Source organism: Rattus norvegicus, chromosome 6, assembly GCF_036323735.1.
Source record: "Rattus norvegicus strain BN/NHsdMcwi chromosome 6, GRCr8, whole genome shotgun sequence".
Classification (NCBI taxonomy): Eukaryota; Metazoa; Chordata; class Mammalia; order Rodentia; family Muridae; genus Rattus; species Rattus norvegicus.
Window position 1 is genome coordinate 75,033,834 of NC_086024.1, and position 22,293 is coordinate 75,056,126.

A 22,293-nucleotide genomic window follows, 5' to 3' on the forward strand; every position below is an offset into this window, starting at 1 on the left:
CTGAGAAGCAAATCCTGATACTGAAATGAAGGCTGTGTTAGAAGATTAAGGGATCCTGGGGAGAGGGGGCAGAAAGTAAGATAAACACACTCTTTAATCTCACAGAAACTTTGTTCCATGCCACCTACTCATGCATGGGGACATGCATGAAGTCCAGCAGGAGAGGGCATGGGATACACAAAACACTTTTGTCTTAGGGTTTTACTGCTGTGAAAGACACCATGACCAAGGCAAGTTTTATTTATTTATTTTGTTCTTTTTTTCGGAGCTGGGGACCAAACCCAGGGCCTTGCACTTCCTAGGTAAGCGTCTACCACTGAGCTAAATCCCCAGCCCCCAAGGCAAGTTTTATAAAAGACAACATTTAATTGGGGCTGGCTTCCAGGTTCAGAGGTTCAGGCCATCATCATCAAGGTGGGAGCATGGCAGTATCCAGGCAGGCTGGTGCAGGCAAAGCTGAGAGTTCTACATCTTCATCTGAAGGCTGCTGGTGGAAGACTGACTTCTAGGCAGCTAGGGTGAAGGTCTTAAGCCTACATCCAGCAAGGCCACACCTCCTAATAGTGCCACTTTCTGGGCCAAGCATATTCAAACCACTCCTTAAGAGTCTCCCAGGGGTTGGGGATTTAGCTCAGTGGTAGAGCACTTGCCTAGCAAGCACAAGGCCCTGGGTTCGGTCCCTAGCTCCGAAAAAAAGAAAAGAAAAAAAAAAAGAGTCTTCCAAAAATATTTCATTTCTGAAGCTAAAGATGCTCCTTAGGACTATGGTTTTCTTTCTCTTCCTTTGCTCCTCCTCCTTTGAACCTGGGTTTCATTTAGCCCAGGCTGGTCTTAAATTCTATGTAGCTAGAGATAGCCTTGAACTTCTGTTTCTCATGCCTCTGCCTCCCAAGTGCTAATATCATGTGAGCTACCACCTTGAGATTCATGAATTTTTTTTCTATCCACTGAAGACAAAATTAAAATACTATTATGATTCTCTTTTTAATGTCTCTGTATTTACCCTTTGAAACACAATAACGTGATTACTCATTTCCATCCACAAGCCTCACTGGCTCACTTTCTTCTCAGCCAGTTTTTCAAAACCTACAGAAGTGGGGTTGGGGATTTAGCTCAGCGGTAGAACCCCGGGTTTGGTCCCCAGCTCCGGAAAAAAAGAAAAGAAAAACAAACAAACAAACAAACAAACAAACAAACAAAAAAACCCTACAGAAGTGCCAGCCCTAGTGCTACAGGCCTTGAGTCCTAGCACTCAGGAGGCAGAGGCAGGCAAATTTTTGTGACTTCAAGGCCAGCCTGGTCTATAAAGCAAGTTCCAGGCTAGTTCAGGCCAAATAGTGAGACCTTGTCTTGAGGAAACCAAAACAAAAGCAGAAACACTTCCAAAAATGTAGGGTCTATTTCTCAATCCTCTGGGGAAATGACCTGTGGGGAATCCCCCATCAGAGTGCTTCCACCTCAGGTACTTATTTCTAGAAGTATGCACGGGAGTGACCTCAAGGAATGGAAAAATAATTTAATTTAGAACAGTGGTTCTCAACCTGTATGTCTAGGCCACTTTGGGGTCTCCTACCAGATATCTACATAACGATTCACAACAGTAGCGAAAGTATTCTTATGAAGCAACCACTTTATGGTTGGGGGTCACCACAACCTGAGGGACTGTATTAAGGCATTGCAGTATTCGGAAGGTTGAGAACCACTAATTTAGAAGATGCAACTTAAGCCAATTTAAACAAAAGTTCATTTTAAATATCAAGTATAGCTCAGAACACTTTTTGACAGAGCAGTTTGTCTTGGTAAGGAATCCAGCTCGATAAGTAAACACTTTAGAACACAATAACGGCATCTTGAACATTATGTCTTACAGCAATGTTCTAGCAACTTGTTAAGCCAGTGATGGGCCAGGGAGTTCACTCAGTGGTAAAGGTATCTATTTGCTGCTAAGTCTGAGGACTGAAATTCAATATAAGGGCCCCACATGGTACACACACACACACACACACACACACACACACACACACACACAAACATACATACACACACGCACGGCACGTGCAGACACACACAAACGCACTTACACATACTCATGCACACACACATACAAACACACACACACACACACACACACACACACGCACACACACACACACTTCTTATTCCCCTACCCTCACACAAAGTGTTGTGGATCACTGCATTAATCCTAGTACTTGGGAGGTGTTGTGGTTTGCCTTGGAGTTCTCTCTGAATTTGTAAAATAAAGGCAAGAGCTCGAGATTTGGGCAGAGGGAGGAGTCGGGAGCGAGAGGGGAGGAGTCAGGAGGAGGAGGAGTCAGGAGGGGGAGGAGTCAGGGGAGGAGAAAGGAAAGAAGCGAGGAGAGAGTTGTCGTGGGAGGAGAAGCTGGAGACCTGGCAAATAAAAGGTGCAAGGGATGAGGGATTTGGGAGCTAGAAATAGGACAGTGTAGGGTGGATCTGCCCAATCTAGACGCTAGATTGTTTTCATATTAATTGAGTTGCGTTTTCTTTGTACTGGCCGATTGGGGTTGGAGAGGAAACTGCAACAGGGAGGTAAAAGAAAGAGGATCAGGGGTTGGGGATTTAGCTCAGTGGTAGAGTGTTTGCCTAGCAAGCGCAAGGCCCTGGGTTCGGTCCCCAGCTCTGGAAAAAAAAACAAAAACAAAAACAAAAACAAAAAAACAAGAAAGAGGATCAGAAGTTCAAGGCCATACTCAGCTATTTATCAGCTATATGTATATCAAGGCTTGTCTGGGCTACATGAAACCCTGTGTCTAAAAAAAAAGAGTTACAACGAGTGAACATAGTTTACTTTAAAGCATAATTCTGATAATAAATTAGAAACTTCCTGTAAACTGAAAGGTACAATATAAATGTTATAGTGTAGATCAACATGTGTTTTCATATCAAATGATCTTTTTATAATCATTACACTTAGTAAAATGCAGTTTTTAACACCACCCAGAGCAAGAACCTAGGACCAATAACCACTTATATGCTTCTGAAAACAACATGACCATCTTCAGATTGTCTTCTCCCTAGGTGTTCTGCATTACCCAGAATGTATCAAGAAAATCGTGGTGCTATTGATTACCTCTGTGGCTGTACCTTTTGAGGCAGATTCCTCAATTTGGTTGCCTAGAGGTAGTGTGGAGCCTGTAGGAGACAGGGGCCTAGAGCCTGTAGCAGATGGAGACCTAGTGAAATGTACTTAGGTCAACTGTGAGTGTTGTGTGCTGTCCTTGGAAGGTGGCTCTTGTTGGACCCCTGATTTTTTGGTTGTTTGTGTTTGTTTTGAGACAGGGCCTCATGCATTCCCAGGCTAGCCTTACTTGAACTTGTGAGCAGAACTCATCCTTGAACTTTGACCCTCTTACCTCCACCTCCAGAGTGTTGAGACTGCACATGTACTACACTGTGAGATGTGAGATGCTGGGGATGGAACATAAGGGTTTCACGTATACATGCATCACACCTCAACGTCACTCCCTTCTGCAATGGTAGATGAGTAACTTCACATTCTTCCTTTTGGCTCTTTTTTCTGTTTTGTTTTAAGATTGCTTGTTTTTTTGTTTTTTTGGGTTTTTTGTTGTTGTTGTTGTTGTTGTTGTTGTTTGGTTGGTTTTTTTTTTTTTTTTGGTTCTTTTTTTTCCGGAGCTGGGGACCGAACCCAGGGCCTTGCGCTTCCTAGGCAAGCACTCTACCACTGAGCTAAATCCCCAGCCCCGGTTTTTTTTTCAAGATAGAGTTTCTCTGTGTAGCCCTGGCTGTCCTGGAACTCAATCTGTAAACCAGGCTGGCCTGGTCTTCACGAGAACCACTGGCCTTTGCCTCCCAAGTGCTGGGATCAAAGGCATGCGCCACCATACCTGGCTTTCTGAATGATTTTTAAAATTATTATTTTAGCATGTGTATATGTGTGTTTGGGAGATTGTGCACACATGAATGCAGGTACCCTTGGAGGTGAAGCATGTAGTATATTCTGGAGCTGGGGTTACCACAGGCTGTTGTGAGCTGGGAACTGAGCTAGGCTCACAATCTTAACCACTGAGCCATTTCTCTAGCTTCTTGTTTTTGAGACAGGGTCTAGCTATATAACCCATGCTAACCTGCAACTCACTGTGTATCTAGGCTAGCCTGAAAGTTGCCGTGATCTTGTCCTCCTGCCTCAGCCTCCCAAGTGCGGGGAAGCCTGGCATAGCTTGTGCCTGTAGCGGCAGCTCCAGGAAGGAGGAAATAAACAGGTAACTAGGAGAAGGGCCTGCTGGGCAGCTCAGCTTCAAAGGCATTTGTGACAAGTCTGACAACCTGAGTTCCACATCCTCTGAACCCACAAGGTATAGAAGGAAAGAACTGACTTCCCAAAGTTGTCGTCTGACTTCCACATGTCCCCATACACTACACATGCAAAATAAATTTAAAATATATATATAGAGAGACAGGGAGACAAAAAGAGACACAGAGACAGAGTGAAGAGGAATAGGAGAAGGAGGAGAAAGAGGAGGAAGAGGAAGAGGAGGAGGAAGAAGAGGAGGAGGAAGAGGAGGAGGAGGAAGATGAAGAGGAGGAGGAGGAGACCAAGGGCATTTATTACATTAGGCAGAAGAAAGAGGAATAAGAAGCCAAGAAGAAAAGAGAGGGAAGAGGAAGACAGTTATGGCAGTAACAAGAGGCAACCTGAAAGAAACAACTACTCTTTTTCAAAGATTGTTTATCATTTATTATTACTTTTTTTTTTCTTTTTTCTTTTTTTCGGAACTGGGGACCAAACCCAGGGCCTTGCGCTCGCTAGGCAAGCGCTCTACCGCTGAGCTAAATCCCCAACCCCTTATTATTACTTTTTAAACCACGGTCTAATAAATTCCAGGTTGATCTTGAACTTGCTGTATAGTGTCCTTCAACTCAAACCCTTGATCTCCTGCTTCTGACCCTGGAGGGTAGGGAATCACAGGAGTACACGGCCATGGCCAGCCAGGAGCTGCTATGCTTTTAAAAAACCACTGCATACTTATTACAAGAAAGGAAATCTCTTCTTAGTGATGAAAACTGAGATAGACCTAGAGCTCCCATGTGCCAGATATTACTGTGATGGCGTAAATGTGAGCTTCAGGGCACTCAGCGTCCCTGGGAAGCAGAAACTCTGCTGTCATCTGCCACCCAGTCCTACAGCAAAGGAGAGAGAAAGGCCGGCTCTCGAGCAAAGGCAGAGACATCGGCACAGTGGTGGACCCTGTGCTCCTTACACTGAGTTGAGCTTTTCCTCCTGTGTATGTTTTTGGAGGCCACTCCTCTGAACACAGCAGCATATTCACCCCTTCCACAAAAGAGAACAAGGATGAAGGTAAAAGAGAAGTTGAAGAAGGAGAAGGAGAAAGAGGAGGAGGAGAAAAGAAGAAGAAGAAGAAGAAGAAGAAGAAGAAGAAGAAGAAGAAGAAGAAGAAGAAGAAGAAGAAGAAGAAGAAGAAGAAGGAGAGGAGGAGGAGGAGGAGGAGGAGGAAGAGGAGGAAGAGGAAGAAGGAGAAAGAAGAAGGAGAGGAAGAAGAGGAAGAAGAAGGAGAAAGAAGAAAGAAGAAGAAGGAGAAGGAGAAAGAAGAAAGAAGGAGGAGGAGGAGGAAGAGGAGGAGAAAGAAGAAAAACAAAGCTAGACAGAAATGAAGCCTGATGGTACAGTCCTATAACAGTAGCTACGCAGGTGGTCGAGGCAGGGGGATGGAAAATTGAGGACCACCTGGGCTACAAGAGTAACTTTAGGTTCAGGCTGAACAAGTTAGCAGGGTTCTATCTCAAAATAAAATTAAAAAACAAACAAACAAACAAACCTAGGGGCTGGAAGCTGGGCAGTATTGGCACACACCTTCGATCCCAGCACTCTGGAGGTAGAGGCAGAGGCAGGCGGCTCTCTGAATTCAAGGCCAGTCTGCTCTACCGAGTGAGTTCCTGGACAACCAGGGCTACACAGAATCCTGGGTAGCAAACAAACATTAGGGCCTAGAAAGACAGCTTAGCAGTTCAAAGCACTTGTTCTTTCAGAGGGACCAAGCTTAATCCCCACCAAGCACACACTGGCTCACAACCGTCCAACCTCTAGTTCCACGGTGTACAACGCCCTCTTCTGAGCTACCCAGGATGCCAGGCACACATGTGGTACACAGACAAACATGAGTGTAAAACACTCATACACAGAAAATAAAACTAAATAAAAAACAAACAAAAAATAATTGAGGAATGGTTGGGGTATAGCTCAGTACTGGAGCACCTGCCTAGTGTGTTTGGTAAGCCCTTGGTCACTCCTGGAGAGAGAAGGAGAAATGGGTGAAAGACCAACTACCAGGCAAGACAAGGGAGAGACAGCTCAGGAGCAGAGTGAATACAACGGGAATATCATGACTTAACTAGTACACATGCATGTCCTTTTAAAACTACACTTACTACTTGTGGGGGGATGGAGGTAGCATGTAAGGTCAAAGGACCATTTGTGGGAGTTGGTTCTCCGCCATCATATGGGTTCTGGGAGTTGAACTCAGGTCATCAGGCTTGGCAGCGAGTTCTTTTATCCACTGAGCCATCTCCCTGTCTCCCACCCCTACTTCTCAGAGCAGAAAAAAAAAAAAAAAAGGAACTTTCAGACATTCTGATTTGTCTTTTTGCTGCGGTTGTTCCATTTATTGTTTAAAAAGAAACGCTGGTGATAAAACTGTCTCTTGGAGAAGAAAGGAAAACCTAAATTCTATATACCATAATAGAAGAGATTTGGAGGGCGTCTCTAAAGCCAGCTAGGAAGGCAGAGAGAAAAAAAGTCTGTGGCGCCCTCTTCCCCTGACTTCAGTGTGTAAGACTCACATGCACTTGAAAACAGGACGTCCTGACTTTGACAACATAGAGGTCGCATGAAAACTACCAAGAAGGGTCCTAACTGCTACCTTTTCCTGTTATCCAAATTAACACCTGCATTTGAAGCCTTGCTCCAGATTTTCGCTCTCTGGTATCTTAGAAGGAGAGACCTAGACCTGAGACCCAGCCTCAGAGGAACAAAACAACCAGCGAAGTCTAGAAAAAGCTCGTAGAAAGAATGAACAACCCCAGGGACAGTTAGAGGTATGGAGCACAGGGGCCTGCCTTACCACCATGGCTGGGTTGTGAATTTTTTTTTCTTTTTTCTTTTTTTCGGAGCTGGGGACCGAACCCAGGGCCTTCCGCTTGCTAGGCAAGCGCTCTACCACTGAGCTAAATCCCCAACCCCGTGAATTTTTTAAAGTGTGATTTATATTTAAAATTTTTTTATTATGTGTAGATGGCATTGCAATTTTTAATTAAAATTTATTATAAATTAAAGAGAAACCCTGTCTCAAAAGAAAAAAAATTGCCTTCATTTATTTGTATATATGTGTTTGTGGGTGTGTGGGTCTGTCTGTTGAGCAAGTCAAGGCCTCAAGTGCACATCTCTCAATAAGTGGGAAGGGCACAGAGATCAGTCTGTTGGACTTAATAAATCATTTCTGTTCAGTTGCTAAACCTCACGTCTACACTGTTCAACTGCCATAACTACAGAAGATAGTTGAAGATGTTTCTTCCAGGAAGCTAGTGGAAACAAGACCTCACAGGCTTTTTCAGACCCGACAAGTCAAATTACTGACCAATAAAACAACCACAGCAAACAAGGGATAACTTGGGAATCCTGAAAATTTGCCTGTCTGGGAGGCAAAGAGTAAATCCAGTCCCTTGTACTTTATTCTTTGGTGCCCAGTCTGCTGTGCTAATGTTTTGTTTGTAACAGGAATACCACAAGCCTGTCCTACAGTTCTTGAGCTCAGAACAAATGCTGTTTTCCTCAATATGACAGTTCCTTGCTCCTGTCTTTGATCAGTATAGCCAAAAGTTAGCCTTCCATGCCTCATGACAAAGTAGTGTCTCAGAACAACCTTGGATTCAGAGGAAATCAAAGAAAAGAGTGCAGATTCACTTAGGAAAGAATGACTCAAGAAAACCAAACCTACTGGTTCCAGCTTAGAACACAGTAGCCTTCATTTCTCAGGGACTCTAGACGGAGCCAGGTCCACAGGTGCTCACTATTCCAGCATTTGGAAGGGGAGGTGGGAGATTGAGAGTTCAGAGGCAGCCTGGGCTACATGAGACATCTCAAAAAACAAGCAAGCAAGAGATGGTCCCGCTAAAGCCAAGCCTTCCTCCTGAAAATCTTGCCAAGTCGCTCCATCTTTCAGGAAGATCAGATAGTCGAGAGTTGGTACACGTCAGAGGAAAATGTACCTGGCACAGAGTGGGTGCTCAGAAGATGGTCCTACCGAGGGAGAAGCACGCTTCACGCTGCACAGCACAAACCTGACTATGGACTTGTCCATACACACCATGCTGCTTCAGTCCTCTAACTTCTTGTCAGAAACCTAACGGAAGTGGGGTTTAAGGATGGTTTCTACCTCTCTTACCGCCACAGATGAGGAATGAAAGGTCAAGGGTGAGGAGGCAGAGGGTAGCCCAGCCTTGCCCATGAGGAGAAGCTTGGCAGCCTGCATTGGTAGGCGGGGCAATGGACACACACCTTTAGTATGCTCACACAGGCTGCGCTCCACCTGACAGAATTTAAAGATGGATGTCCACAGCGTTCTCATTTAACCTGTCCTCCTGTGCTGATCCAGGAAGGAGCTGTCTGCAGATCTATCCCTGGACTAATTCTTGGTTGTGTGTAAACAAGAATCTTCACTTGAGTCATAATTGGTCTCCAGACAATTAACTCATGGACTTCGGTGGCTAAAAGTTTCCTCTTAGCAGCTTGAGATTTTGCTAACACCGAGTGCACAGAGAAGGAAGAGAGGGAAATCTGCTTGGGGACAGTATTATGACTTGCTATGCTTCTGAAACCAGTTTGGCTGGATTTTACTGTGTTCTTGAACCAGTTTGACTTGCTGTATTTCAGATTGCTCAGCTGTGGGAAGAGACTTTAAGCAGCTGTACTTTAATTCGCTGAGTTCCGGAAGTCCTTTGATTTGCTACTTGGTTCCTTGCATAGCTGGTGTTAGCCACAGTCTTTTGACTCTCTCTCTCCGAAAGGCTCTATCGCTGCTCAATAGTCATGGGGCTGGTTTGGATCCAGCTGCTGGAGGAGCTTCTGAGGAGCCAACTGGGCCAGATTTATTCTATGAGGTGAGATTGGAACAGGAGTTGACTTAAGCAGAAAGCCAAAATTAAATCAGGCACAAAGAAAATGAAAAAAAAAATGATTATGCAGTTTGCTTCTAGATCAAATATGAATGTGTGGCGAGCTGCGCTTCCTTCAGTCAACCAAGGGCCAGCTGGCAGCCATGCTGTAGCTCCTAGCAGCGCGGAAAATCTGCTCCAAACCTGGCTGCAGCTATCTTTCCCCTTGATTCTAGGCACCCAAAGAGCTTTTGACTGAAGGTCTTGTCAAGAGGCAACAGAATCAGAAATCAACACTGAGTCGATTACTTGTTTACCTGTCTCCTCAGGCTTCCATTAGAAAGCTCTCGTGCTAGGTAGCTATATGTTCTGGGCCAGATGAATGAAAAAAAGAAATAAAAAAGGAAGGACATGACTGCTCCTAGGTATGGCGGAGAAGAAGGTGTATTGTAGATATGTGGGAGAGCACAGCCAGGGGCAGGGACATCTGGGAGAGTCCAGGATGAACATGGGCAGACTGAACAGGGCCATATGAAGAGATGGGGGACAGGAGAGGAGCTTCACATCAAGATGGGCAGCCTGGGCCAAGACTGACCAAGAGAGTAAAGGTTAGATCAGAAGATCAGGTAACCAAAACGGCTGAATTATTGGGGAGGGAGCTGAGGGGAGGGTGGCTCTTTCCCTGGGCTGGAGAAATTTAGGGTAGGGGACAGGGTATGCTAGCCAGAAGGATTCTATAGCAGGTAGACTGAGGAGGACGTGGTGGCTAGTATCAGCCATGTGTCCTGGATTTGAGACCTACCTGCTGGAATACATCTGTATCTGGGGATGCTAGGCCTAACTACTAAACCATTTGAGTATAGTCTAAGTGTGTGTGTGTGTGTGTGTGTGTGTGTGTGTGTGTGTGTGTGTGGTGTGTGGTGTGTGTGTGTAGTGTATGTGTGTGTGTGGTATATGTGTGTATGTGTGTGTGTGGCATATGTGTGTGTGTGTATAGTGTATGTGTGTGTGGTGTGTGGTGTGTGTGTGTGTAGTGTATGTGTGTGTGTGGTATATGTGTGTATGTGTGTGTGTGGTATATGTGTGTGTGTATAGTGTATGTGTGTGTGGTGTGTGTATATGTGTGTGTGGTGTATGTGTGTGTGAGTGTATGTGTGTGTGTGGGTCTGAGGGTGTGTATGTGTATGTGTGTGTGTATGTATGGTGTATGTGTGTATGTGTGTGGTGTGTGTGTGTGCGTGGTGTATGTGTGGGGGTGTGGTGTATGGGGTGTGGTGTGTGTGTATGGTATATGTGTATGTGTGTGTGTATGGTGTGTGTGTATGTGTGTGTGTATGGTGTATGTGTGTGTGTATGGTGTATGTGTGTGTGGTGTGTGTATGGTGTATGTGTATGTGTGTGTATGTGTGTGTGTATGGTGTATGTGTATGTGTGTGTGTATGGTATATGTGTGTGTGGTGTGTGTGTATGGTGTATATGTATGTGTGTATGTGTATGGTATATGTGTATGTGTGCGTGTGTGTATGTATGTGTGTATGTTTGTGTGTATGTGTGTGTGTGGTGTGTGTGAGTGTGTGTGTGTGTGTGTGTGAGTGTGTGTGTGTGTGTGTGTGGTGTCTTCCTGGAGTACAGACCAAGAGACCAGTCAGTTGGAGATGGAGCGTCAGAGCTTACTAGGTCACTTGCAAAGAGTATGACAGTCACAGCATCTGTCACAAACATATTAGTCAATTGTTTTCTGAGTTTCTTTTATATTGGGAAACCTGAGGGCACTTTTTGCCTGAGTGTTTCATTCTCCACTGAGCTCTTCCTGTGAGATGTTAAGAATGGTCTCCTGCCCCGGGTGAGTCAGAGGTCAGGAGGCAGGACATCTTGCACTTTTTTTTTTTTTTTTTTTTTGCATACAGCCACCAAACATCCTCCCTGTGACTCAGTCCACCTCTTAATGGCATGCATAGCATGCTTTGAGAAGCATGTAAGGTTTAGACTCATAAAAATCAGAACCAGAAACTTTCTGCTTGTCTGATACCCAATACACAACTTCCCAGAGCAAGCCGGGACTGAGAAGATCCCTGGAACACACAGACCCTTTAGTGCTAAAATTAGGAGCCTTGGGAACCTGAAATGATTGGTCAGCTTTCAGCCCTTCTGCAGAGAAGAAACTAAAAGCCAGGAGGCATGCTTGCCCAGGCTACCACAATTTGTCATCAACAGACCTAGGCCAGATCCCAGGGTGGTAGGATTTGTGTTCTTTGTAATGCTGGAACGTTCTCTTAGTCCAGTGGGGGAACTGAACAGAACAGGTGCTCAGGGTTCTGTTCTGCCTGCTTTCTAAACACAGGGACTTGCTTGTCACAGACATGCTCCTTCTAAAATCAGCAGTGTATCTCACCCAGGTGGTCACTAATCAATAACGAGATCAAGTCTCTGTTTCTGGAGTCCGAACAACACAGTGTAAACAGGGAGCAGGAAGCTCCGTGAATAATGACAGCAGTGGTAAGCAAACCGGATTGTGCAAGGATTGGGAGGCCACACCGCAGAGAACACAGAGAAATACGGCACAGGGTGTAAACACCAAAGCCAAGGAAGTATTATTTTCCTGTCCTCAGAGGAAAACCATGGTCAACAGAAAAGCATTATAGCCCTTCTGACAGGAGAAGAAAGGTAACCATGGAGACACCCCATGTGGTAATGACTATGTAATGAAAAATGGTGTCACCTGACATTCATGTGCATGTGTGCTCTGAGGTCTGCTAAGGAAATCAGCAGTACTGTCCATCTAGATCTGAGGGCTGCTGTTTTCCCGGCTCTGTGTCCCCTGGACACAGAGTTTTCATAAAGTGGCGTGGATTCCTAGGGATGGTGAGCCTGTTAGACACATCTCTTTACCACTCACCATCCTTAACTGTGCACCGCTGTGTCTCTCTGATGCCGTGTGTGTCAGGGTGGGCTGGGTGTCTGTGAGTTCTGTCTGCTTGCCTGGAGGGGCCCTGGTGCTGTGTGCACGAGGGAACATTAGAAATGTGATCCGATGAGGATTAAAACTGGAGAAACGTCTGTTGGCAACTAGAGGTCAGGAACGAACTTTTTATAGCGCTTTGGCACATGGTCTCTTTTAATTTGGGAGGAAGCCCAAGGAAGTGACACATCTAAAGGGGGTGGTGTAAACACAGTGGGAGTGACTAAGGTGTTGTGACACTTGTTTTGGGTGTTACTCTTCAAGGGGAAGTTGGGTACCTCCTTTCCCGTCCCACACCACCTTTTCCTGCTGGTGACCTGAAACAGGTTACCCGTCCTGACTAATCTCCAAAAATGCGGGTAGACAGAGACTGAGTTGACCTACTTTGTACATGCCCGGGATGATGTCAATCAGCGAGCTTAGAGCGCAGCTTTTCTGCTTTGGGCTGATGCCCGGGCTGGGCGCTGACTTCAGGACATTACTTAAAAGAATGGAGTTGTGGAGTTGGGTGTGGTGGGTGGCACAGGTCTGTACTCTCAGTGCCCCTGGATGGAGGCAGGAAGATCATGAGCCCAAAGTCCTCCTCAATAAGGTTGACGCTAGCCTGGGCTACATAAGAGTTTGCCTCAAAAAGCTACCAGCAGCATTAGAAAAGAGTGGGTCTGGGACTACCTATCATAAGTAAATGGGGTCTGGAGTGTAGGCAGAGGCAGTGCACTGGCTTCGCCTGCCCCAGGCCCTGAGTTAATACCCAGCACTGGTTGGAGAAAGACAGATGGGAAACCAACAGCGAGAAAAAGTACAGCAGAACGGAACCTGTGTGCCAGGCCAGCACTTTAAAAAGTAGCCTTTTCAATTTAGAATAGTTTTAGGTTCACAGAGAGGCTGTGTGTGTGGTGGACCTGGCATGTAGCACACTCCTGTGATCCCAGTTACTCCAGAGTCGGAGGCAAGGATGATTCCAAATCCAAGGCCAGCCTGAGCAATTCAAGGAGACTCTTTCTTAAATGGAAAGGGCCGAGATATAGCTCAGTGGTAGAGCATTTGCCAGCATGTGCATGTGACCGCCTTAGTGCTGAAGAAAAAAAGAAAGAAAAAGGTTGTGAAGAGGATGTGCTTTTTCATAGGCCACATGCCTGCTTCCCCTGCTGCCAGCCTCACATTATTATTGCGCCCTGGCCACCTCTGAACCAATGCTCACACTGCCCTGGCCACCTCTGGACCAATGCTCACACTGCCCTGGCCACCTCTGAACCAATGCTCACACTGCCCTGGCCACCTCTGAACCAATGCTCACACTGCCCTGGCCACCTCTGGACCAATGCTCACACTTTGTCAGATCCTTAAGTTTTTCAGTCAATGACCCAATTCTGCCCCTTATTCCATTGAGGGTGCCACATCACATCTGGCCATTCTGTCTCCTCTGGCAGTCTCTTGGGTGCTAGCACATTTCAGGTTACTGACTGTCCTCGTTTTTGAGGACCTTGGCAGGGTCTTGGTCAGCTGTTTCACTTTGTTATTTATTTATCTGGCATTAAAGGCTGAGCTGGGCAAGGGCTCGACCTCTATCTAGTTTCATTGTCGATGTGGTAAAACATCCCTATGAGAAAGCGACTGAAGGGAGGAAAGGGTTTATTGCAATTTACATTTCCAGCCCACAGTCTCTCATTGAGAGAAGCCAAGGCAGGAACTGAAGGCAGTCCTGCTTGCTATTCCACATGTAACCAAGGAATTCCCTTCACAGCCAAAGTACCAAAGAAACCATAGAGGATGCTGCTGGCAGGCAGACCGTCAGGTCCAGCAGCAGTTGCTGCCAACTTCCTCCTCCTACCCCCACTCCTCTTCCTTCTTCTTCCTCCTCCCACTCCTCCTTCCTCTTCCTCATCATTTTATTTTATTTATTTATTTCTCTGTGTCTTCTTGGCTGTCCTAGAACTTGATCCATAACCAGGCTGGCCTCTAACTCAGAGATCTACCTGCCTTTGCTGAGTGCCTTAATCCTGAGTGCTGGGATTAAAGTGTGTGCTATGGCCACCCAACTCTCTCTCTCTCTCTCTCTCTCTCTCTCTCTCTCTCAAAAGGGCCTTGCTGTGTGTCTCTGGCTGGCCTGGAACTCACAAAGATCCACCTGTCTCTGCTTCTCATGTGCTGTGACTAAAGACATGAGCCACTTTACCAGCAATGCTACCTTTCTTATACATTTCAAGACCACTTCCCAAGAGATGGTGCCATCCCCTTAGAGTTCGGCTCTCTTACATCAGTAAATAATCAAGACAACCCTCAATAGTAATGCCCACATGGCAATCTGATCTAAGCTCTCTTTTCAGACCGCTCTAGGTTGTATCAAATTGATTGTCAAAGCTAACCAGGACATCGTAGAGCTGCATTCCCAGAACACGTGTGACCTTTCGAGACAGTCTTCCAAATTGCTCAGGCTGGCCTTTCAACAGCCAGCCTCCTGCCTCAGCCTCCCAATTATCTATGCTCCCAGGCTGGGCCAGTTTTGTAGGATGCCTGCTGTACTTGGGTTTGCCTATTGTTTCTCCATGATTGGGTTGGGGTTGTGGGCAAGAAGAAGGAGAAGGAGAAGGAGGAGGAGGAGGAGGAGGAGGAGGAGGAGGAGGAGGAGGAGGAGGAGGAGGAGAAGAAGAAGAAGAAGAAGAAGAAGAAGAAGAAGAAGAAGAAGAAGAAGAAGAAGACGACGACGACGACGACTACGACTATGTAAGTAAAGTGCCAATCCCATCCCCGTGCACATCACTGCTGCTGACCCTACGGCTGAGGCACTGTCTGGCACTTCCCCACTGATTCTTGTCATTGTCTTTCCCATGTGGACTCTTCCAGAAGCAATTCCAAGTGTAACCAGTGTTTACATGGTGGAGCTGCGTTTCACCTCTGAGAGGCAATGATCTATGATTTGTAATTCTCTATAAGGGAGACTTGCCTCTTTTCTTCACTCATTAAATAATTCGTATCTGTAGTTTCGCAGTATTATGGTTTGGATGTAAAATGTCCTCCACAGGCTCATACATTTCATTGAGTACTCTGTCCTCAGGGGGGTAGAATTGGTTTCCAGTGGTAGTGAAACCTTTAGGAGGTGAAGCCTAGCCAGGTAAAATGGGTTATTAGTGTAACGTGTAGTTTCTACTGCCCCGCTTTAAGCTACCAGCCACTGCCTTGTTTCTCTTGGATCCATGGATGAAAGACACACACACGCACACGCACACACAGACACAGACACACAGACGCACACATACACACAGACACACACATACACACAGACACACACACAGACAGACACACACAGACACAGACACACAGACACAGACACACACAGACACACAGACACACACAGACACAAACACACACACATACACACACATACACATACACACACAGACACACACACATACACACACAGACACACACACAGACACACACAGACACACAAACACACACATACACACACAGACACATACACACACAGACACACAGACACACACATACACACACACAGACACAGACACACACACAGACACACTCTGACACACAGACACACACACAGACACACACACAGACACACACAGACACACACAGACACAGACACACACACAGACACACGCAGACACAGACACACACACACAGACACACACTGACATACACACACAGACACACAGACACACACACAGACACACACACACAGACACACACACATACACACACAGACACAGACACACACACAGACACACACTGACATACACACACAGACACACAGACATACACACAGACACACACACAGACACACACTGACATATACACACAGACAGACACACAGACACACACACAGACACAGACACACAGACACACACTGACATACACACACACAGACACACATACACACAGACACACAGACACACACAGACACAGACACACAGACACACACTGACATACACACACACAGACACACACACATACACACAGACACACAGACACACACACACACACACAAGCTTATTTTTAGTATACTTTTTAGCTCAATGGCTGGGCACTTCTAAGCCTCCCGCAGATAATGTGCCCTTACCTTCACTCCCAGCTCAACACCTCTAAATCTGCCCTCAGCTTTGTTTCTAATCTCCCGCCTGCTACCCCAGGCCCAGGCAGGGAAGTAGCCAATGACCAGATGTAAGTAAGCAGGTGTGCACCCCTGTTACTCATCTTTCTTGCCATAAAGGGTCCTTTATCCAGGTCAGTGTGATAGCTCATCAGGAAAAGGAGCTGGCTGCCGAGCCTGACAGCCTGAGTCTGAGGAGACCCATGCAGTGGAAGGACAGAACTGAAAGGTTGGTTCTATCCATGTACTCCATGTGTGCACCATGGCATAAGCACACGCGCACACACAAATAAGTGTAAAGCATTAGAAATGTATAAGCCTCTCTTCATTTACACGGCTTCCTCAGCAGCATGTGTCAACATTCCTTCTAGGCTCCGCCCCACAGTTACCTGGCAACAGCCAGCAATGCCTGACTCACTATAAAAGGCTGTTTGCCTCTCTTACTCTCTTACCCTCTATCCCTTCTCTCCCCACCTCCTCCCTCTAACTTCTCCATCTATTTGTGACTGACCTTCTCTCTCCTTTCCTTCTTCTCTTTCTGCCTTTCCCTGTCTCTACTCCCTCCTCAACTTCCCTTCCCATGCCCTAAACAATCTCTATCCCATGCTATACCCGTCCTATGGCTGGTACCTCAGGAAGAAGGGATGGTTCAGCATGGGCCCACAGGGGCACCCCTTCCACCTCACCATACCTGACTCTACTAAACATATCCAGGCTCCTTCTTTCTTTTTTATAGAGCACAACAGGGTGTAGTGGTGTAGTCCTTTAATCCCAGCATTTGGAAGACAGAGGCAGGCAGACCTCTGAGTTGGAGGCCAGCCTGGTCTATCCCTCTCCAGGCCAGCGGGGATAGTTAGCTCCTGTCTAAACAAACAAACAAAAACATTGCCACCAAGTAATAAAAGAAGCTGTTCGACATTTCCTAGGCATACCGTGTTTAATAAGCACCAACAGGGAGAGATACTACTTCGGGGTACTAAGAGTCACATGAGAACCTGTGCTCTGACCCTAGTACTTGGGAGGCAGAGGCAGGAGAAGCTGGAGTTTCAGCCTGGGCTACAGGGTGAGACTCTCACAAACAAAACAAAACAAAGCAAAACACTCTCAGAAACGAAACCAACCCAAGATAAGTGAGAAAAGAGTCTTACCCCACCTCTGTGAGCACTCTAGCTTATGTATCAGTTCTGTGGCGAGCCTGTCACCCAGACTTTGTAACTGGTGCAAGTCAGACCCTGCACTCAGCCAGGCTGTGCTGCCCATGGTTTGTTACCTTGGACAAGTCTAAGAATATTAAAAGGAAAATTCTAGAGATAAACTTTTTAAATATAGTTTCACTATGTAACCCCGACGAACCTTGAATCCACAGAGATATGCCTGTCTCTTCCTTTCCAGTGCTGGCATCAAAGGTATACGCCATCATGAACATTTTAAAGGAATTTTTTTACATTTATTTATTGATTGCATATGTGTATGTACATATATTGTGGCCTGCTTGTGGGGGCCAGAGGCCAGCTTTCAGGACTCATTCTTTTCTCCTACTGGATAGGCTCCAGGGATCAAATCCTGACCATCAGGCCTGGCGACAAGTGCTGAGCCATCTCAGTGGCCCCTAACAGAAACAACTTACACATTTCCAGTGAGTGTTACATTGTTATAGATGTCCCATGTTACTGCAGTTAACACCTCCCTGAGTCTAGTTAACTCATTAAGCTTTGTAACTGCAGTGTGTGCGCGCGAGTGCATAGACCGACTTCAGCCCTACCCTGCTTCAGCCATGCTTGCAAAGGACTGCCACGCCTCCTGCTGGGTGGGGGTGGAAGAATCTCCAGGTCATTCCTCCTTTCAGGCTCTGAGGTCCTTCTAAGCCCAAGTCAGACAGGTAACTTTAGTTCAGGGCAACTTTTCAGTGCTGTGTGCCAAGTGTTTTCAGACGCACTATCTCAAGGGACCCTAGCTATTAAAATATGAACTTGGAAAATATTTTTGTAGATGAGAACAGTGAAACCCAGACAGTAACGTGGCTTCCTAAGGTACCATGGTTATCGCAGCACGGTACTATGGTTAACAGGCCCAGGGAACCGACAAAGGAGCCCTGTGTTTTAGGCTTGAAACAGCTTTACTGAGTAAGGTAACTAAAGGTAAGTTACGAGCTTGCTGGCGAGACTGACTTTGAAGCAATAAAGGTTCTAGTAAAAACCTACATACCCAATATGTTTTTATCTGGCCTAAGTTAGCTGGGTGTGGTGGCACAGGCCTTCAGGACCAACACTCAGGGAGGTAGGTAGATTTGTTTGAGTTCAAGGCCAGCCTGGTCAATACAGTGACTTCCAAGTCAGCCAGGGCTACATAGCTAGACCCTGTCTCAAAAACAAACAAACCTACAAATTAAAATTTGGCTTTTAGAGACAGTGTCTTCCCTCGTAGGTCAGGCTGACATTGAACCTGGCGATTCTAGCTGCCCACAGTCTCCCAAGCCCTGACATTTACTGACCTACTTTCTATAAAATCCCCTTAGCACCGACACATCGGAACGGCTGAAGAGAAAGAATGAAGAGAAAGAATCGGTTCTGATAACCAGAGCCACAGCGCCACCTGCTGCTGCTGCAGAGCAAGGCCTGACTGGCTTTCCCGGACGCTGGCTCAGGACCGACCAAAGCATAGGAGGTTAGTCCCTGAGCCACACAGCCTACTTTAGGAAAACTTTGTGTTGAAACAAAGGCTAGGTGTTGTGTATGCTACTTGACAGTCACTGGGAGGGTGTGGAAATAACTTACCCTGTCAGCTCAAGAAGTGGGGAGCTCCCCACTCCCAATCCCACCATGATTGATGATAAAACAGAAGGCTCTGCCTGGCTAGACGACTGAAGGACAAAGGCCTCCCAGTCAAGCCTGATGACCTGTGTTGTAAAGAGAATCTCTTACATACTGTGTGGAAGCGTCACCTGTTAACAAACAAACAAACAAACAAACAAACAAACAAACCAAAAACCAAAAAACTGATGGCCTATTACCTGAGGCAGGAAATAGGTGGGACATCTGGCAGACAGAGATTGGATTCTGGCAAAGAGTCAAGAGCAGGAGGACTTTAGCCTGAACTCAAGAGATGGGTGAATGAAGCTGAGGAGAGGTAACTATCCACACAGCAGACATAGACTCAAATAAATAGACTATATAAATTATGAGTAGTCGGGGAACGAGCCAAAGCTTATGGCCTAGGCATTTATTTATAAATATTTCTCAGTCGTTATTCTGGGAACAAGGATGCTGGGTAGAAAAACTCTACACTGAGTTTGTTCCCTGGGATTCACATGATGGAAGGAAAGGACTGATTCCTGCAAGTTGTCCTCTGAACTCTGGTCGTGCACACACACACACACACACACACACACACACACACACACACACACACTTAAGTGTTAAAATAAAACAACAAAAGGCTCATGTATCACATGTATGCAGTACCCAAGGGGTCCATAAGAGGGCACTAGATCCCTGGAACTGGAGTTAACAGACAGTTATGAGCCATGTGGCTGCTGGCCATTGAACTTGAATCCTTGGGAGGAGCAGCCAGTGCTCTTAACCACTGGGCCAACTCTCAGCTCCTTCCTGGTTCAACCTCTTAATTTTATAGTCTTTGCGGCCTCAGGTTAGTCAGTGCATTGTTTAGTTTTGTATCGATTTAGTTTAAGAATAGAATTTCTTCCCTCATAACACAAATATAGTATGACAATTAAAAGCCCGAAGGGGCTTCTCTTCTAAACTGTGGCAAAGGCTCTCCAGTTAGTCTATTTCATCATGTGCCATTCTCTAAACTCCAATCCTGTGAATTCTCTCACTGCAGCTCACTGGGAGTCTTGGTTTTCTTTCTTGCCTCGCTGATCACTGTACTTGGTTTCCTTCCTGTTGTTTTTTGAACAGGGTTTCAGTGTACTTCAGTGTACCTCCCAGTAGTCTCTACCTCACTGGAGCTGGGGATGTCCTTGAACTCCCGATCCTCCTGCCTTTAGCTCAGTGCTATGATACAGGAGGGCACCATCATATATAGTTACTGTGGACCCAGGGATTGAACCCTGGGCTGCATGAGTGCTAGGCAGGTGCTCTGCAAACCCTACACCCCCAGCCCCTTTCCTTTCTGTTGTTGTTTTTGTGTAGCCCTGGCTTGCCTAGAACTCAAAATGTGGACCTGGCTAGCCCAGAACTCATAGTGATCCCCGAGTGCTGGAACTAGGAACACATACCAGCATTCTTTGCTAACCCTCTTCCTTTTCAAAGTGCCCTCATGTTTTCTTTTACTTTGCAAAATTTGAAATTCTGTTCCCATGTTTTATTAGATTATCTGTATGCCCAGTATTAACCCTTTCCATGACAAACTAATTTTTCTGGTGCTAGGGCAGGGGGTGTGGTGGGGGAGGTTGTTCTCTGTGTATCCTTGGTTGTTCTGGAACTCGCTTTGTACACCAGGCTGGCCTCAAACTCAGAGATCTGCCTACCTCTGCCTCCCAAGTGCTGGGACTAAAGATGTGTGTCACCGTTGCCTGGTTCTGTGACAAACTTTTAAGCAATGGGTTACACAGAACAACTTAACCAGCTCAACTAGTACCTTTGCCTCTAGTTCCTATGCAGGGTTGTAGGAGTGTGGAGTAATTCAAACAAATAGTGTTAGTTCCTCATTGAGGTGACAAAATACAGGAGAGAAACAAGTGGAGAAAACATGCATCTGAACTGAGCTCCAGTTCAGTTTGTGACACCTGGCCACCCCTTTAGGACCATGGCAAAGCAGCATGGGGTTAAAGCTCACGGGGTGGCAGGCAGGAGTTAGAGAAAGGCAGGCCAGGGGGCAGTGTGTACCCTCTGCACAGGTACACCTCCACTGCCCTACTTGTTTCAGGGAGGCTCCCCTTCTTATAGCACATTCTGCCACCCACTCATTAGTGACAGTGCAGTGATGGGGTGAGCTTCCTCTTGACCCAGCTGTTCAACAGCGCCTCCAACATGTGGGCTTTCTGTGGGACGTCTCATACCCTAATACTAACATCCCACCGCCTGTTTCACTGGGCTACTGACGTGAACATCTGCCTTTCACAGCAGTAGCTCACTGAAATAACATTTGATTATATAGACCTTCCAGCTGGGCAATGGTGGTGCACACCTCTAATCCCAGCACTCAGGAGACAGGAGCGGGTTGCCTTCTGAGGTCCAGGCCAGCCTGGTCTACATACAGAGTGATTTCCAGGACAGTCAGGTCTACACAGAGAAACCCTGTCTCGGGGGGAGGGGGGGACAAACAAAACAACCCCCCTCCTGAAACAAAACAAAAAGCCTTCCAATGTATTTTTCCTTTTGACTGTTCATCCTTAAGGATCACAGAGGATGTTTTGTTTACTTTATTAGTAGAAATGGTTTGGGGAGAGAGAAAAGTTTGCCTAAGATCGTTTGCTCAAAGCCCCTTCAACAAGGAAGACGCCCTGAAGGCAGTGGTTCTCACCCCTCCTAATGCTGTGACCTTTCAATACAGTTCCCCGTGTTGTGGTGACCCCAGTCATAAAGTTACTTCACTGCTATACTTTTTAGCTGTAATTTTGCTACTGGTAAGAATGGTAATGCAAACATCGGATATGCAGGGTATCTGCCATACAACCCCTGTGAGAAGGTCATTCGATCCCCAAAGGGGTCAGGATGCACAAGTTGATAACCACTGCCCTATGGAAAGAAACCTTGAAAGACAGGATCAATCCTCAGCCATTACGACTTTTCTTTTTTTTCGGAGCTGGGGACCGAACCCAGGGCCTTCATTACGACTTTTCTTATCAGTGAAGTAATTTCTAAAAATTCAGCACTGTCAACTAAGATGACATGCTTAAAGACTTTATGCCAATCAAAAGCTGAGCAGAAATCTTAACAACCAAATGAAACAATCAAAATGGAGGAGACAATAAAACCCGTATGTTTGTTTGAGAAGGCCCCATAGGCTCATAGATTGCATGATTAAGTCCCCAGTTGATGGAACAATTAAGAATGACCTTGTTGGGGCTGAAGAGATGGCTCAGCAGTTAAGA